At 37.9% G+C, this 15,810-nt stretch overlaps 1 protein-coding gene across 4 annotated transcripts in view; it reads left to right on the top strand.

Moving 5' to 3' along the window:
* Positions 1-6,772: 6,772 nt before the first annotated feature.
* VPS54 (VPS54 subunit of GARP complex) overlaps positions 6,773-15,810 on the top strand; it is a 102,062-nt gene continuing 93,024 nt past the window's right edge. For 2 of the 4 annotated variants that reach the window (XM_069494556.1, XM_069494558.1), the window contains exon 1: positions 6,773-7,285. The gene's annotated coding sequence lies outside the window, so the exon portion shown is untranslated. The remainder of the gene's footprint in view (positions 7,286-15,810) is intronic. The other 2 variants (XM_069494555.1, XM_069494557.1) reach the window with 1 other exon arrangement.

Genomic DNA, 15,810 nt, shown 5'->3' on the forward strand with positions numbered 1-15,810 from the left:
AAGGAGCTTGCATTCATGTGGGGACAGATAAAAAATAAATAAGTAAAATATATAGTGGGTTAGATAATAATAAAGGCTGAGGAGAAAAATAAAATGGAAAAGCAGATAAAGCATGGTTTTGCAATGAGAAATATGGGTATCAAGGAATGCTTCACTGAGGAGGTGAGATTTGAATAAAGACCTGGTGGAAGTAAGGGAGTTAGCTATGCAGACATCTGGGGGGATTCTAGGCAGAGAGAAGAGCAAATGCAAATGCTCTGGGGCAAGAGCATGCCTGATGTGTCCCAGGAACAAGTGAGGAACTTAATGTGAGAAGTGGGAGGAGGTAAGAGGAGATAAAGTTGGAGAGGTAACAGTGGGATGAGATCATTTAGGGCCTTGCAAAGATTTTACCCTTTACTCTGAATGAGATGGGAGCTTCTGGAGAGTTTTAAGCAGAGGAATGGTCTGATCTGACTTCAATTTTAATAGGGCCAAGTGGACTATTGTGTTGAGAATAGATTGATGGGGGGACAAAAGCAGAAATGGGGAGATGGGCTAGGAGGCTTTTGTATTAATCCAGGCAAGTAAGATCACCATACTGCACAACTCCAATAAGCATCATTTACCATGCTGTCTCTGTAATGAACAAGGTATTTTTACAGCCCAACAGCCACAGTTGGGTCCCCACAGGCAAGATGGCGTGGACCAGAATAGATGCAATGTGAGTGGTGAGAAGTGTTTAGTCTAGATATCTTTTGAAGATAGAAGTAATAGGATTTTCTGGCACATGAGACATGGCATATGAAAGAGTCAAGAATGATTTCCAGGTCATCCATTAATTTCATAAATTATTAATATTTATTATACCAACTACCATTTACTAAGAGGGAGTACTTCATAATTATTTTTTTAATTCAATAAGCATTTATTAAAAGTCTACTATGTGGCATATATCCCAGATTCTGTAGAAAAATTTTTAAAAAGTACAAGTGCAGCAACAATGGAAAATCCAGGCCTGGAAATATTAACAATTTAGTTTGTTAGATAAAGCCTCTATAGATTAGAGAAGCAAGTGAAACAGTAAAAGAACTAAATGCTGTATAAAGCAAAATATAGCAAAAATATAACAGGACTAACAAAATGGTATATATAACTACTTTCCTAGGGAACTGGTCCAATTTTAAAATAATTTTACATTTGTCAATATATACACATATCTCTGATTGTCATACTCCTCTAGTCTATTCAACATCTTATTCACTATTTTCTGATAGTAACATGACTCCTGTGTTTCCCATTCAAAGCTGGGCTACTTACGCTCTGTGGTTGACTCCTGCTGCAGTAGGAAGTATACAAAAGGCTTCATGTTTGAGGCAGGAATGATATGTTTCATGTGCTCTTCTGCTGTTGATGTCTTGGGTTGCATTTTTCACAGTTTGGTTGAGAATTCACAGTCTTACCTTGGCCCTAGTTCCTATTTGCCCAGTTTCTGACTTGCCAATTTTCATGCCTTTTGACCACTCACCTTACTTGCAGCCTATTGACATTAGAGGACTTTTGAGATCTCCTGGCTTCTAATGCCTCACCGCACCCACTGCATAGTCGTATCTTGTCACTTCTTATTTTGTGGGTTTCATTACTACAGCCTTTCTGATAATAACAATGAGATTGTGAAGAATATAAAAATAATTATGATAGTTAACATTTTAAAGTACTGACTGTGAGCTAGGGATTAAGTTATGCTATGTAAGTACAGTTGTCCCTTGGTATCGGAGAGGGATTGGTTCCAGGATGTCACCCTCACCCCTGCAGATACCAAAATTAGTGGATGCTGAGGACCCTTATATAAAATGGTGAAATATTTTCATATAACCTACCTATACATATTATCCCATATACTTTAAATCATCTCTAGATTACTTATAATACCTAATACAATGTAAATGCTATGTAAATAGTTGGTATACTGCATTGTTTTTTATTTATATTATTTTTTATTGTTTTTTAAATATATTTTTGATCCATAGTTGGTTGAATCTGCAGATGTGGAAACTACAAATATGAAGGGCCAACTGTACACTTTGAATGTAATCCTCACAGCACACGTAGGAAGTCAGTACTATCATTATCCCCATAAGGAACTAAGCCTTAGAGAGCTTAAGTAACATGCCCAAGGTTATTAAGATAGAAAGTGCCAAACCCAGAGCCCATGAGTACTATTATGCCATAACATGTCCTTTTGTACCTTGTACATATTGAACATGATTCAGAGGGAGAAAATAAGCCAATCCCAGCAAAGTTCTCTAAACTCTCAAAGCCTCTGTGTCTAATAACTACCTTTCTAATGTTACGGATTTGTCATTTTGCCAACCTCAAGTTTGACATAACATTTTGCAATCCTATCAGTCCTATTTTTAAACAAGTTGATACTAGAGTTGGTTTTGAATGGCTCTAGATACAGGTACATGAACTCTGGATCCAGGCTAAAGACGTAGCAGTTGAAAGGGTAGTGCCAATGGAGACTTCTAATTGACCAACATCAAAATAAAAGAGAGGAGGGAAAGAGAGGGGATGAGAGAAGAAAACTAACAAATGTTTATTGGGCATTTCATATTATCAGTTATTGCATTAAACTGCTCATTTAATCCTTACAACAATTCTATTATTGGCCTCATTTTATATGAGAGAAAAATAAAGTGTAAAGAGGTTATTGCTGCTGTTTGCAGATGAACAAACTAACAAAGACTTGAAATCAAAGTCACATAGCTCAGGTGTCAAAGCCAAGTTGAAAATCCAAGGTTTGCCGAACTCCAAAACCTGTGGTATTAGTTACAGATTTGAGGGTAGCTCCCATGATTCCTACCTCCTGGTGTTCACACCCTGTGTAATCCCCTCTCCTTGAGACTGAGTGAGACTTGTGACCTGTTTGTAAACCACAGACTATGGCAAATATGATAGGATATCACTCCATCTTGATAGTGGATTCACTGTAGAGACTTTAGAGATACTTCTCATTGGCTTGATGAAGTAAGCAGCTGTGTTGGAAAATCTACCCGGCAAGCAACTGCAGGTGGCTTCTAGGTACTGGGCCAGCTTCCAGCCAGCAAGAAGCTAGGGCTCTCAGTTCTGCAACTGTAAGAAAAAGAATTCTGCCAACAACCTGAAGGAGCTTGAAGCAGATTCTTCCCCAGTCAAGCTTTCAGATGAGAACACAGCTTCACTGATGTTTTCGATTGCAGCCTTGTGAGACCTTAGGCAGAAGACAAGCTAAGCTGTGCCCAGACCGCTGACTCACAGAAACTGTGACATAATACATATGTGTTTTTTTTTAATTGCTAAGCTGTTAGTAATTTGTACACATCAACAGAAAACTAATATACCACATTACCTTGGTTTTCTCTATGCTTGGAGTACAGTAAATTCTTAGTAAATTGTAATTGTAGTTGTTATAATACAAATGGAAATGTGGAATATCAGAGTCAAAGAGAAAGGTAACAGAGAAATTGAACAGAGTTAAACAATTGCTTTCAAAGTAATCAAGTAGCTGATGTAGAAGACAGAAACAGATGGTATGTTGAAAACTTGTATATTACTCCCAATAATTATTTCGTGCACTATCATGTTAAATATTATACATTTTCTAGTAGTGCTTATATCCACATTTAATTTTGACATCTTACACCATACTTAAATTGAAAAAGTTTCCTACATTAAGAGAGTCCTACATTATATATGAAGAAGTATCCAAACGTAGTTTCAGGTTAGAGTCATATTGTTACAGATTATGATTTTTAAACATTGTGACATTTAAAAATAGCTTAAATGTGATGGATAAAATAATTCAGCACATGCGATCAAAAACCAAACCCTAATGAAACAACTGTCAGCATAATACTTTCAGTTCATGAGTGCAGGTGGGTTTTACTTACCAAAGATAATTTATTTATACTAAAAACACAGTGTAATTATATATATTTGGCTGTAGAGTAGGTTAAGAACTTGGATGGGTTTCCATTTGATAGATTTAAGGTTTGCTATTGTGGAATTAAGAGGGGCTAGTGCTTATATCTTACGAAATTGCAAAATGATTTTTTTACTTGTTCCTTGCATCCGTGCCTTCTTTCCCCTCTGTATTTATATTGGCATGTAAATGTATAGTTTCTGTCAAATGAGTCATTAAAAATGGCAGTGTTCATTGATTGAGTAGATATATTAACCTCACTATTGCCACACACATAAATATGCACTGAACGTATAGTAAACATAAGCATAGGCCTTTTATAGGTGTTATGGCATTAGAAAATTTGCCATTTTCCCTCTGAGACTATATAACCCTGATGCACATGATTTCATGATTCTTAACAGATATAGTAAATATGCCAAATACAGTACTAGTGATATGGTAGCTAAATATTTTTTTCATATTTGTTTCTTTTGAGGGCAATGATGGAATCTTAATTTCTATCAATTTCTTAATTTTCAATTAATTTCTTAATTTTCTTTCATCTGTGCTTTCTGGAAATGAACACTAATAATATATCTATACATATTTATTTGTGATTTGGCTTTTATTTCTAATACTGAAATGCTTCAAGTGATAGCAAATGAATATATTAATTAATTTGAAATTTATCTAGCTTTAAATAATATTGCTTGTCTGGTTTAGACTTTTAAAAAAAACTTTGCAAACTTGATCATCAACATTTACTTTTCTGTTTAGATTTAACATTATAAATTGTTCTGTGGAAAAGTAAAAGTAAACATTGTGCTGGGTCCCTGAAAGAACTCAGTATAATACTCACTGTGTATTTTCTTTCTATGGTATGTTATCAACAGATGGATAATGAAGAAGCAAACCAGTCTGTCTTGTTCTAGTGTCTGGGATACACCCGATGGCTATCATTCAATCCAAGCGCCAACTATAACAATTTAGAATCTTTTTTGGAACATGGTAGGGTATAAACACAAATATTTTTTAAAAGGCCAAACCAGCCATTCTTAACGTAGATTTTGTTTTGTTTGTTTTTTGAGACAGGGTCTCGCTCTATCACCCAGGTTGGAGTGCAGTGGCATGATCACAGATCACTATAACTGCAAACTCCTGGGCTCAAGCAATCCTTCTGCCCAAAATGCCAAACAAAGTGCTGGGATTATAGCAAGAGTCCCTGCGCACAGTTTAAGGCAGCTTTTGAACTGTCGTTGATTTCCTGATGCAGGTTCAAAATCCAGGAACTTGCTAAATCCAATTCTTAGTATATTCTATGAACTGATTGTAGGCATAAAGTGAAATCATTTTCCTTTCTGGCCTTAGATGAAATTTGGTTAATTTTTCCTTCATATTTTCATAGTATAAACTCATCTTTTTAAATTAAAAAATGTAATTGACAAATAATTATATATACATTTATGGGGTACAATGTGAGGTTTTTGATATACGCATACAACGTGGAATGATAAAATCAAACTAATTAATGTGACCTTCACCTCACCTATTTAGGGTTGTTTTTTAAAGCCAGAGTCTGGCTACGTTGCTCAGGTTTCATCTGGTTTTATAAGAGATCAGGGATTTAAGGGGAGTTCTTTATTATTTTATAGTTAAATTTATTTCATGTTGGGGATTGATTTTTTTTCACTTTCCTTATTACAAAATTGTAGAGAACTGCAGTTAGAAAAATACAATGTAAGACTTTCTTCTCAACTATTTTTGGTGCTTCCTTCTTTTTGTCCTTCCCTTCCCCCAACTTTAGCTCTTGGGTGGGTAAAATATTACTTCACAGAGTTATGTTTGCAATTTTCAAAGTGACTTCTTAGAAGTCAAACTTGCATCAACTGTTTTTTTTTTCAATCCCCAACCATAAGACTTACATTTTCACTTTTGATTTGTTAAAACATACTGAGTGTCTCATAAATGCTTTAAAGTTATTTGTAGTCAAATAAATAGTTTCTGAATTGAATGAAATCTTTCTAAAATTAAGACATAAGCACTCAAATGATTGAGGACCTTTTTATTCCCTTAAAAAAATACATATATATATTCTAAGACATTTCCCTTCTTGTGCATTGTATTTTATTGCTCTAAGATTGCAAGCCCTCCGAAACCAGGCAGAAACGCAATACTGTTAAGAATCAGAATGAGTAGGTATTAAGACACACAGTTCAAGTATCTCAGTCAAACAACAGGAATAACTGATTTCAGTGCCTGGGGAGCCCTGGAACTTGGGGAAGACTTGGAAAAGGAGGACGGGGTGGGGGAAAGGCCTCAAAAGAGAGACAATGCGTGGTTTTCACAGTCCAGTGGGATACTGGGGGGGGAGGGGCTGACCTTTAACCTTTGAAAAGGCATTTATTTGGGAAACGCTAAATAGCGTTTACTTTGAAAGGATGAAAGGAGAGGTGGACTCTTGTGGAAGTATTTGCTTTAATGGGTACTGGGTGATTTAGGGACGTTTTCAGTCGGTTGGTCTGTGGGGGTGGGCGAGGGCCACGTTGCAAGGATCGAGTCCCAGTCCCGGGAAAGGAGGCTTTTGGGTGTTCCTGAGACCAACTCAGGGTCGGGGGGGGGAGGGGGGGAGTGGAATTCAGCGTGAATTTTTGTCTTTGCGTGTATGACTATTAGAGGAGGCGCAGGGGAGCCGCGCAGGGGAGCCACGCGGGGTACTCCCCGCCCCGGGGGAACGCCGGCTGCGCCCGCGGCGGGCGAGCCGGCCCGTGCCGAGGCCCCTCTCCCGAGGCGGCAGGCGCTCCTCCCGGCCCGGGCCGCGGCCCTCCCGCCCCGGCGGAGCCGCGCGGTGGATTGTGGGCTGGGGGCTGCGGCGGCCTCGCAGCAGCCTCCGGCGCTGTCTCCCCGGAGCCGACCGGGCCACGCCAGGCCGGGCGGGCCGGTGGGGTGAGGCAAAGCAGTGGAGCTGGGAGCAGAAACGATAGAGGCAGTGGTCGTGGCGCGGCGGCGGCGGCTCCCCTGGAGGCCGGGGATGTGGGAGAGGCGGTGGCAGCAGCGGCGGAGGCGGCGCTGCGGACCCGGGGGAAACTGCTGGCTGACAGGACACCCGGGAGAGACGTGAGGGAGCCGCCGCTGCCGCCTCTCACCCCCGAGCGGAGCTGGGCTCGAGAGGGCGGCCCTGTGCTCCCTGGGCCAACAGGCCAGCCGGCGCGGGGCGGGGGCGGGAAGCCGGGCTCCGGCCCGGCCGGGCTCCCGGCGCCAGGAGGTGGCGGCCGCGGAGGAGCAGCCTTGGTGCGACGTGGAGGGCTGCAGGCGGCGGAGATGCACTAGGCCTCGCTCTGGGCGGCTGCCCGGGACCCGCAGGTAGGTGTGGGGCTGGCCCCTCTTAGTCCCCAGCGTTGGCCCCATCTTGGTCTCCAGCGCGTCGCGGCCCACCCTCACCCCGACCTACTGCAGAGAGAGGGACTGAGACCCCACCCCCTCTGTCACCTTCCCAGCCCGAAGCGGACAGAGTTTCGCTCACAACTGACCGGCGCTGAAGCTTCTATTCTCCTCTCCTCCACCTACTCTTCCTTTCACTCTCCCTCCGGGATCGGGGCTGGCAGCTGTGCTCCCCACCTTCTGTTGGCGGTCGAAAATGCCGCTCTCGCCCCTCTCGTCCTTCTCGCCCCTCTCCGGATCCCGGCTCTGGAACTTCCATCATCCCCCTTGAGGTTGCCCCCAAACTTTCCCTTTCTTTTTCCAGCCGGGCCCTTAGCCCCTTTGGATCCTACTGGAATCATTAAAAAACATTTTTTTCCCCCCTCTCATTGTGGAAGGCTAACCCAAAGAATAACTCGGTGGTTGTGCAGTTTGGCAATTTATGTCACAATAATTTGTTCAATAATGAATTTTCTTCAGTTCTGCTTCCTTTCATCTATGCATAGATACAAAGGCAGGCCATCCCTGCCCTCTTGTAGTTGACTTGGGAACTTTTGCCTGCCAATTATAATTAGCCACTAAGTCTGTTCATGTGTTGAGTTCAGGATGGTATTTTTAGAATTTTGGCTGACGGGGTTGCAAAAAAAAAAATTTTTAATTCTCTTTTAACGAGGTTTATTTTTTGGTCTTTATTAAAGTTTTTGCTTTCGAAGAATTAAATTTTTTGGAGTGTTTTTGCTTTTAACTGACTGTATTTCTGATTTGTCAGACCCAGGCAGTCTTAACAGTAAGTGCTTAACAAGACAAGTGTTAGTGTGATAAATTACTTGTAGTGTACTGAGAAATAACAAACTGCAGATTTTGATGGACCTTCACTTTTATAAATCTGATGGGGAGTTCTAATTGGAAGAGTAGCTTGAGAGCCTAAATGATTTCTAAGCAGTTATGATGAAACAGATGGAATAATGGGATTTGTTTGTTTTATTGTGTGTGTATGGCAGTCAGCATGTGATATCCTAGAAATGGATATTGATGGTTCATAGTGATCATGATAGGTTTGGGTAAAAATGATCAATATGTGTAATTGATAGTTGTGGTTTGGGGGATTAGATGTTTGCATTTTTAGTGTGATTGGACTATCTTTAAATTATGAAAGATAGTCTGAGGATCACTTTTAAAAGAAATGAAAAATGTTGTAATGGTTTTTTGTTGTTGTTTGTGACAGTTTTGCTCTGTCGCCCAGGCTGGAGTGCAATGGCACAATCATAGCTCACTGCTACCTGGAACTCCTGGGTTCAAGAAATGCTCCTGCCTCAGGCTCTTGAGTAGCTAGGACCACAGGCACATGCCATCACGACAGGCTAATTAAAAACAACACTGTTTTTGTAGGGGCAGGGTCTTGCTATGTTGCCCAGGCTCGTCTTGAACTTCTGGCTTCAAGCTATCCTCCCACCCTGGCCTCCCAAAGTGTTGGGATTATAGGCCTGAGCCACTGCACCTGAACCCTTAATGGGTTTTTAAAATAATGAATCAACAAAACTGTAAAGACTGTCCATGTTTTTTTGTTGTTGTTAATATATATTTTGTTCTTGTAGAAGTATTGGTACTACAGCATTCGGTTTTCTGAAATGTTTTTTATTGTTTTCAAAATTATGACTGGAAATATTATCCAAAGTTTAGAAAAAGATATTTAAATTTGCATATGTTTGTATTTTCTGGAAAAGTTAAAATTTATTTCTGGATAAGATAATTAAGTTTTTATGTTAGAATTATAACCAAGTCTTATATAGCCCATGAAATGGCAAACTTTGTAGAATTTTTTCTTAATCACACTCCTTTTCCTATCAATAAAAGTTAATTAAAATTCCTTTTTCCTGCTCCAAGCTTTTAAAAACAGCTTTATTGAGATATAATTAACAGATCATAAAATACACCCATTTAAAGTGTACAATTCAATGATTTTTAAAGAGTTGTGCAACCATCATCACTATGATCTAATTCTGGAACATTTTCATCACCGGTCCCCCCAAAAAAGAAAACCCTTTATCCATTCTCACCTTCCTGCCAGCTTTAGGCAAACACTAATCTACTTTCTGTCTCAGTATTTGCCTAATGTGGACCTTTCATATAAATGGTATCCGCTTTTCTTGAAGAGCTTTTCTTTTAAAATCAATTTACATGTTAAAATTTTTTATTTGAGTCAGAGAATAAGCAACTGATCACCTGTATTAAAAGTAATGTTGTAAACAGCTGATACACTATTTAGTTGTGTTTGGCATAAATATAAAGTTAGAGAAAAAAAATTAAGCATGAATGGTTAAGAAGTGGTTTGGTCAGCCAGGAGTCAGTAAGTAAAAGTTGGAGGAGTATTTTTGTCATTGAATGTTAGAATATCAGGGCTGGAAAAGATCTTAAGAGTCATCAGCTTACTCCCTGCTTGTCTCACAAATAGTGGGCAGGAACTAGATGAAATCTGAAGAGTATAAACTTAAATCTATGAGGTACATGGCTCAAGAACCACAGTGTGGCCATGTAAAGTAAGAAATGGGGATTTGGAAGTTGGAATTGTTTAGATTTTCATATGTATCTATGACATTTTGCTAGCGCTGGACATTCCCCCAACTATGGGGAAACATGGGTGACCATAATGTATCCATATGATCGAAATCCATGTTACAGAATCCTCTAAAAATGCTTTAACCTCTTTTTAAAAATTCAAATTTTAAAACTAAAATAATTTTTTTAAAATTATAATTAACAGGGCCGGTTGGAGGCTTCATTTTTCAAAGATCCAGGACTCCAACATTTAAAACAGTGGTTCTCCAGCATGATTTTGCCCAAGGGACATTTGGCAGTGTTTGGAGACATTTTTTGGTTGTTACAACTGAAGAAGGCTGCTATTGGCATTTAGCCAGGGATGTTGCTAAATATCCTACAATGCACAGGACATGTTCCATCCCACCCTACCCCACCCACCCACACAAGAAAGAATTATTGAGTTCAAAAATGTCAGTAATACCATTCTATAATAAACCTATGGTTTGCATGGTTCTGGTAAGGGGCTAAACTAGTGTTCTTAACCCCTACCAGCTGTGAAAATGCTCTTAATGGGCACTGTTTGGTGGATTAGATTAGTAATTTAGATCCTCTAGTAACTCTTTCTTTGCAGGGGGAAGAGTTGAGGGAAAAGTAAATCTATTTATGACATAATGCAGACATTCTTTAGTCTGCTTAGTTGTCTTCAAATCTGAAGAAAAAAACCTTTCCCCCCCTGAAAATAGCAGTTTTACTTTACTGCATATTTGAATTACTGTTATGTTTTGAATTGTTGGTTATTGTTGCACAGGTTTTTGAAATTGTAAGTAGAGTATAGTAGTTTCTTTATCCAGAATTGATTATTTTTCCTGCCACCTACCACTGCCAAGAAAGAAGTAAGCTAATTTTTTTTATTAATTAGTTAATGTGTATTGTGAATGTCCAGATAAAGTCAAGGCTTACACAGGAAAATCTTCCTTTTTCTCCCCATACGCTCCAGTTTTGACTCTTATTTAATGTTTTTAACAGCTTAATTTGGTGCTGAAAGAAGATAGTAGAGATCACTTTTGCTTTTTATTATCCTTATAACCTTATGGTAAATTCCTCAATCTTTCTGAGCCTCAGTTTTCTCATCTGTAAAATACAGATGGTGATAATTCCTGTATCACAAGGCTATTATAATAAGTGAGGTAATATGTATTAAGATGCTATGTCAATTATAATATACTGTATAAGTTACTGGCTTTAGAAGAATCAAATTAGAAAGGGATATAGAGGTTGTCAAAAGCAGGAATGTAGATAGCAATGTGGAAAACAGTGACTGCTGACAGCCTCTCCAGGGAGGAGAGAAATATTAAAAATATGCATATTGATAACTAGTAAAAGAACTAGTATATCACCGTAATCTGAAGCTCCTTAATGTAGGGACAAACTGATTTCCTTCAGTAGCCTGAGAGTATCACTATTATAACACAGTATAATAACTGATTATTATAATGGTGAAATTAGTTAGCAAAAAAAGGTCACCCTGTTTTCAAAATATACTATTTCAGAAGACATGAAAATGTATAATTTATTTCAGAGTTAAATTTTTGGGAAATGACTTATACAGAAAGTTCTAGTTTTTTCAAGAGTAAACTACAGTTACCTGGATTAATTCCCTTATTGGGAATAATTCCTTTTGTCTTCTTTTAGTATGCATACTGTCCTTTGTATTGGATTTTTCTACCAATGGTAATTGCTCCTCAAATGTGAAGATTTAGCTAAAGAAATAGGGGTTTTAAACCTACTCAACATTTGCAAAATCTCATTTCTTTCTAGATTTATTTCTTTTCCTACTAGTTTCAACATCTTTTTATGCAAAAAGAATCACTTTGATTTTTTTTGTTAATATATATCCAGTAGTCCACAGTATACTTTAGCATTTAGAATTGAATTAATTAAAATACATGAATTGAATGGGAAAAAAAATCTAATTCTTTAAAATCTTGTTAACTGATCACCTTTCTTTCACAGTCATGTCAAATGAAGAGTGGAGGTAGACAGAGCTTTAGCTGTAAAGGAAATTTTTTCTGGGGTGGCTTGAGGGTAGAATAGTGGGAGACAATATTCAGAATTACTCATGTGGTATTGGTAGGTTTTTTTAAATATAATGAACTTTTAAAAATTGAATTTTAGAAAAATGGGAAATGTTTTCATGGCAAAAATTGCTACAGATTTGGAGAATGTTACATTCTTACAGTTGGCTTTTTGACTAGTAGAAAGTTCAAGGAGTGGGTGTTTGTGTATGAATATTGTGGTGATACATCATATTTTATGATTTTTTTCTGTGGAGTGAATAAAGTAAAATTTTGAAATCACAATAATTATGTCAAGAAAGTCACATCTTGGCCATTTTAAATACCTTTTTGCAATTTGTTTAACCTAAAGGACAGTTTGGAGCCAGATTGTGAAGAGTTCTATGTTGAAAATGTTACTGTTAAAGAATTCTTTTTTTTTAAACTTTTCTTTAAATTTTTTTTTTATTTCAGCATATTATGGGGGTACAAATGTTTAGGTTATGTATATTGCCTTTGACCCACCTGAGTCAGAGCTTCAAGCGTGTCCATCCCCCAGACCGTGCGCACTGCACCCATTAGGTATATATATGCATATATACCCATCTCCTCCTCCCCACCTATCTGTCCAACACCCGATGAATGTTATTCTTAAGGAGAGTGAGCTAATCAGATCTAAACTGTGGAAAAGATGATTCTGAAGCTGAGTGAGATTAGGACCAAGGAAGTACTTTTGGTAGGAGACTCTCCCAGTAGTCTACTCTTCAAATAAAGTCCTGAACTATGTGAATGGTAATTGGAATGGGGAATATTTGAAGGTAGACTCCATAGGTCAGTACAAGTTGGTATAGAAATCAAATAATGTAGAAGATGAGGGAGTCAAGTTGGCTCTTGGGTTCCTAGTTTGGGAAAGTACATAGGAGGCGTCGCCATTAACAGAGCTAGAGAAGGAATAATAAAGGTGCAGGAGGAGGATAAAAATAGCAGATAATGAGTTTAAGTTTTGGATATATTGAATTTTCAGTATCTATGAAACATGTAGGTGAAGATGCCCAGTACGCAATTATAAATTTGGGTATGGGACAGTGAAAAGAGGTTAGGACTGGAGAAAGATCTGGAATCTGTCTAGTTTTTTCTACCTCTTCTACCATTATCTGAGTTCAGGTTTACTGTTTTACCTAGATTATTACAGGTTTTCTTATCCGGTCTCTTCTAGTTTTGCTTTTCTTCAATCCATTCTCTGTGCTGCAATCAGTGATCTTTCTAAAGAGTAAATCTGATTGTATCATTCCTCTGCTTAAATTATTTCTGACTTTTTTTTAAATCCACATTTCTTATTCCTTTAACAGATTTATAAGTTCTTTTAAGTTCTTTTTCCGACTTACCCCTCTAGCCTTAATGACTCTCCATAACTGCCTTCATCCCCTAAATGTATAATTTTCTCAGACATATTGAATTATTTGTGGTTTCTGGCAATAGGCTTTCTCTTCCCTCCAAACCTTTGAACATACTGTTTCCCATTCCTGGAATCTTTCTCCTTGTCACTCCCTTCCTTCCTCCTCTCCATCTGTTTGGCTCATTTCTATCTATTTCTACCTATTCTTCAGTTCTTGGTAAGCCTTCATTGGCTTTTATTTATTTATTTATTTGTGAAGCTTTCTAAACTCACAAGTTGAAAGACTAGTAGAGTGAAAACCACACACCCCCACATACCCCCACTTCCCTTTTGCCAAACCTGAAAGCATGCTGTAGATATCATGGTGTTTCACCCCTAAATACTTAAGCTTGTATCTCCCAATTACAGGGACATTTTGTACAACCACAATACAATTATGACACCTAAGAATATCAGCATTTACTCAATAACATTATTCCACATATAGTCCATACTTAAATTTTCCTAGTTGTTCCAAAATCTTTATGGCTTTATTTCTCCTCAAATGCAGAATTCAGTCAAGGTTCATACATTACCTTTGGCTGGTATGTCTCTTTAAGTCTCTCCCAATCTAAGCTAGTCCCAACACTTCGCTATCTAGATTTATCCTTTGAAAAGTAGAGGCCACTTGTCCTAGAGTATGTTCTACATTTTGAATTGGTCTGTTTCCTCATGATTAGATTCTGGTCAGACATTTCTGGAGAGACCATTATGCAGATGATGTATATACCTACTGCTGTATTACGTTGGAGGCACATGATGTCAGGCTGTCCCCCTCTTGGTAATGTAAGCTTGATCACTTGGTAAAGGTGGGACTGACAGATCTCTCTACTATTTAATTATAAGTAATTGATGGGGAACGCTTCATGGCTGTGTAAATATCCTGTTCCCTAGCAACCTTTTAACCAGTGATTTTGGCATCCATTAATGATCCTTGCTTGAATCACCCATTACACTGGAGGATTACAAATGGTGATTTTTTTAACTTTTTCTTTCCTTCTACATTTTTACCTTAGTTGATTTTTCAGGGCAGTGAGGTCAGGTTAGATGAAGACTGAATATAGACCACTGAATTTAGAAATGAGGTCATTCCTAACCTTTCTAGAGCCAAGTGAGTGGTGAAAATGGAAGACAGATTGCTAAGGGGAGGCAAGAAGTAGCTTGAGGAAACAGGAATGACAGAAAGAACTTTAATTTGGTACTTGAACTACTTCTTTTTTTTTTTTTTTAGATGGGCTGATGAAGAGACCAAAAATAGGAGAGTTAGGGAATAATTAATAGAACAGTGCCCCAGATGAAGTAGGAAGAGGTGATGTCAAGAACAGGTGGTTGGGGTATTCACTTTGGAAAAGACTAGACACTTTATACTCTCTCAAAGTTAGGAGTTGGTATAAATGAGAATTAGGTACATTTGAATGTAGAGGGGAAAAGTCATATATGAGGGTTTGTTTTTTTTTTAACAGTTACTTTTTGAGCATAGAGTTGATGGAGGTAGGCTAGGGGACTTGAGGAGAGTGATGAAAGTGTTACAAATACTGGAGAGAATGGAAAAGGGAAGTGTTTCAACATAAGTGAAAGGATTACTGAGCAGCATCAGGGGCTCATCTGAGATTGGAACTCATAAATTTGTAATCAGTGTGTTTTACAGTTTTCTCTAGTAGTGTTCTGTAGCCAGGAATAAAGCAAAGACAGATTGTATTGAAGATGGATGAGGGAGGAGATAATTGAAGATGTAGGGGAAATGGTTGAAGTAATGGGGTACAGGCTAAGAGACCCAACCAATGGAGAGGGGTGCAGAGGTAATACCAAGCAGTGATTAATTAAAATACTAATTTATTGTTAGTTTGAGGTTATAGTAATTCTGAACCTTATAGTTATTTACTTTTTTCTTAAACTACCATTTCATATTTTCATTCTTGAACCATCTATTTAATACAGACAAGTTTTTTAGCTATTTTGCTTTATTTTCCTAAAATTAAAATTCCTTGAAAGCATCATCTTTCTGTTACTTAACTATTACCTAAGTATTATTGAGTACTTGTTTAGATTATTTGAACACCCTGCCCATTAGGGACCTAGATATAATAAAATATATTTTATTAACAAAGACTGTTAACACTAGATTATTTCTACTCTAGAAAGAAGCAAGGCAGGGATAACCCAAAGCAGTGGATAAATCCAAATGTTATTTTTGTCCTTCTTAGGAATATATTAATATATGATTTCTTCTGGCAATTATTTTCAAAGTGGAGTAGATTATACAGATTTTATCTTAAATTTAGTTTTTGGTATGCGTTTTAATAAGTGTCTAATTTTCATATTTAAGACATATTTATTCTCCAATAACTTTGAATGAGTGATTTTAGGATTTACTTATTAATCTTTGGCCCAGACATCAAGAACAGAATACCAGTGTCTAATCTGGTTCACTTTGACTAATA

This window comes from Eulemur rufifrons, chromosome 19 (assembly GCF_041146395.1).
Source record: "Eulemur rufifrons isolate Redbay chromosome 19, OSU_ERuf_1, whole genome shotgun sequence".
In the NCBI taxonomy this organism is placed as follows: domain Eukaryota; kingdom Metazoa; phylum Chordata; class Mammalia; order Primates; family Lemuridae; genus Eulemur; species Eulemur rufifrons.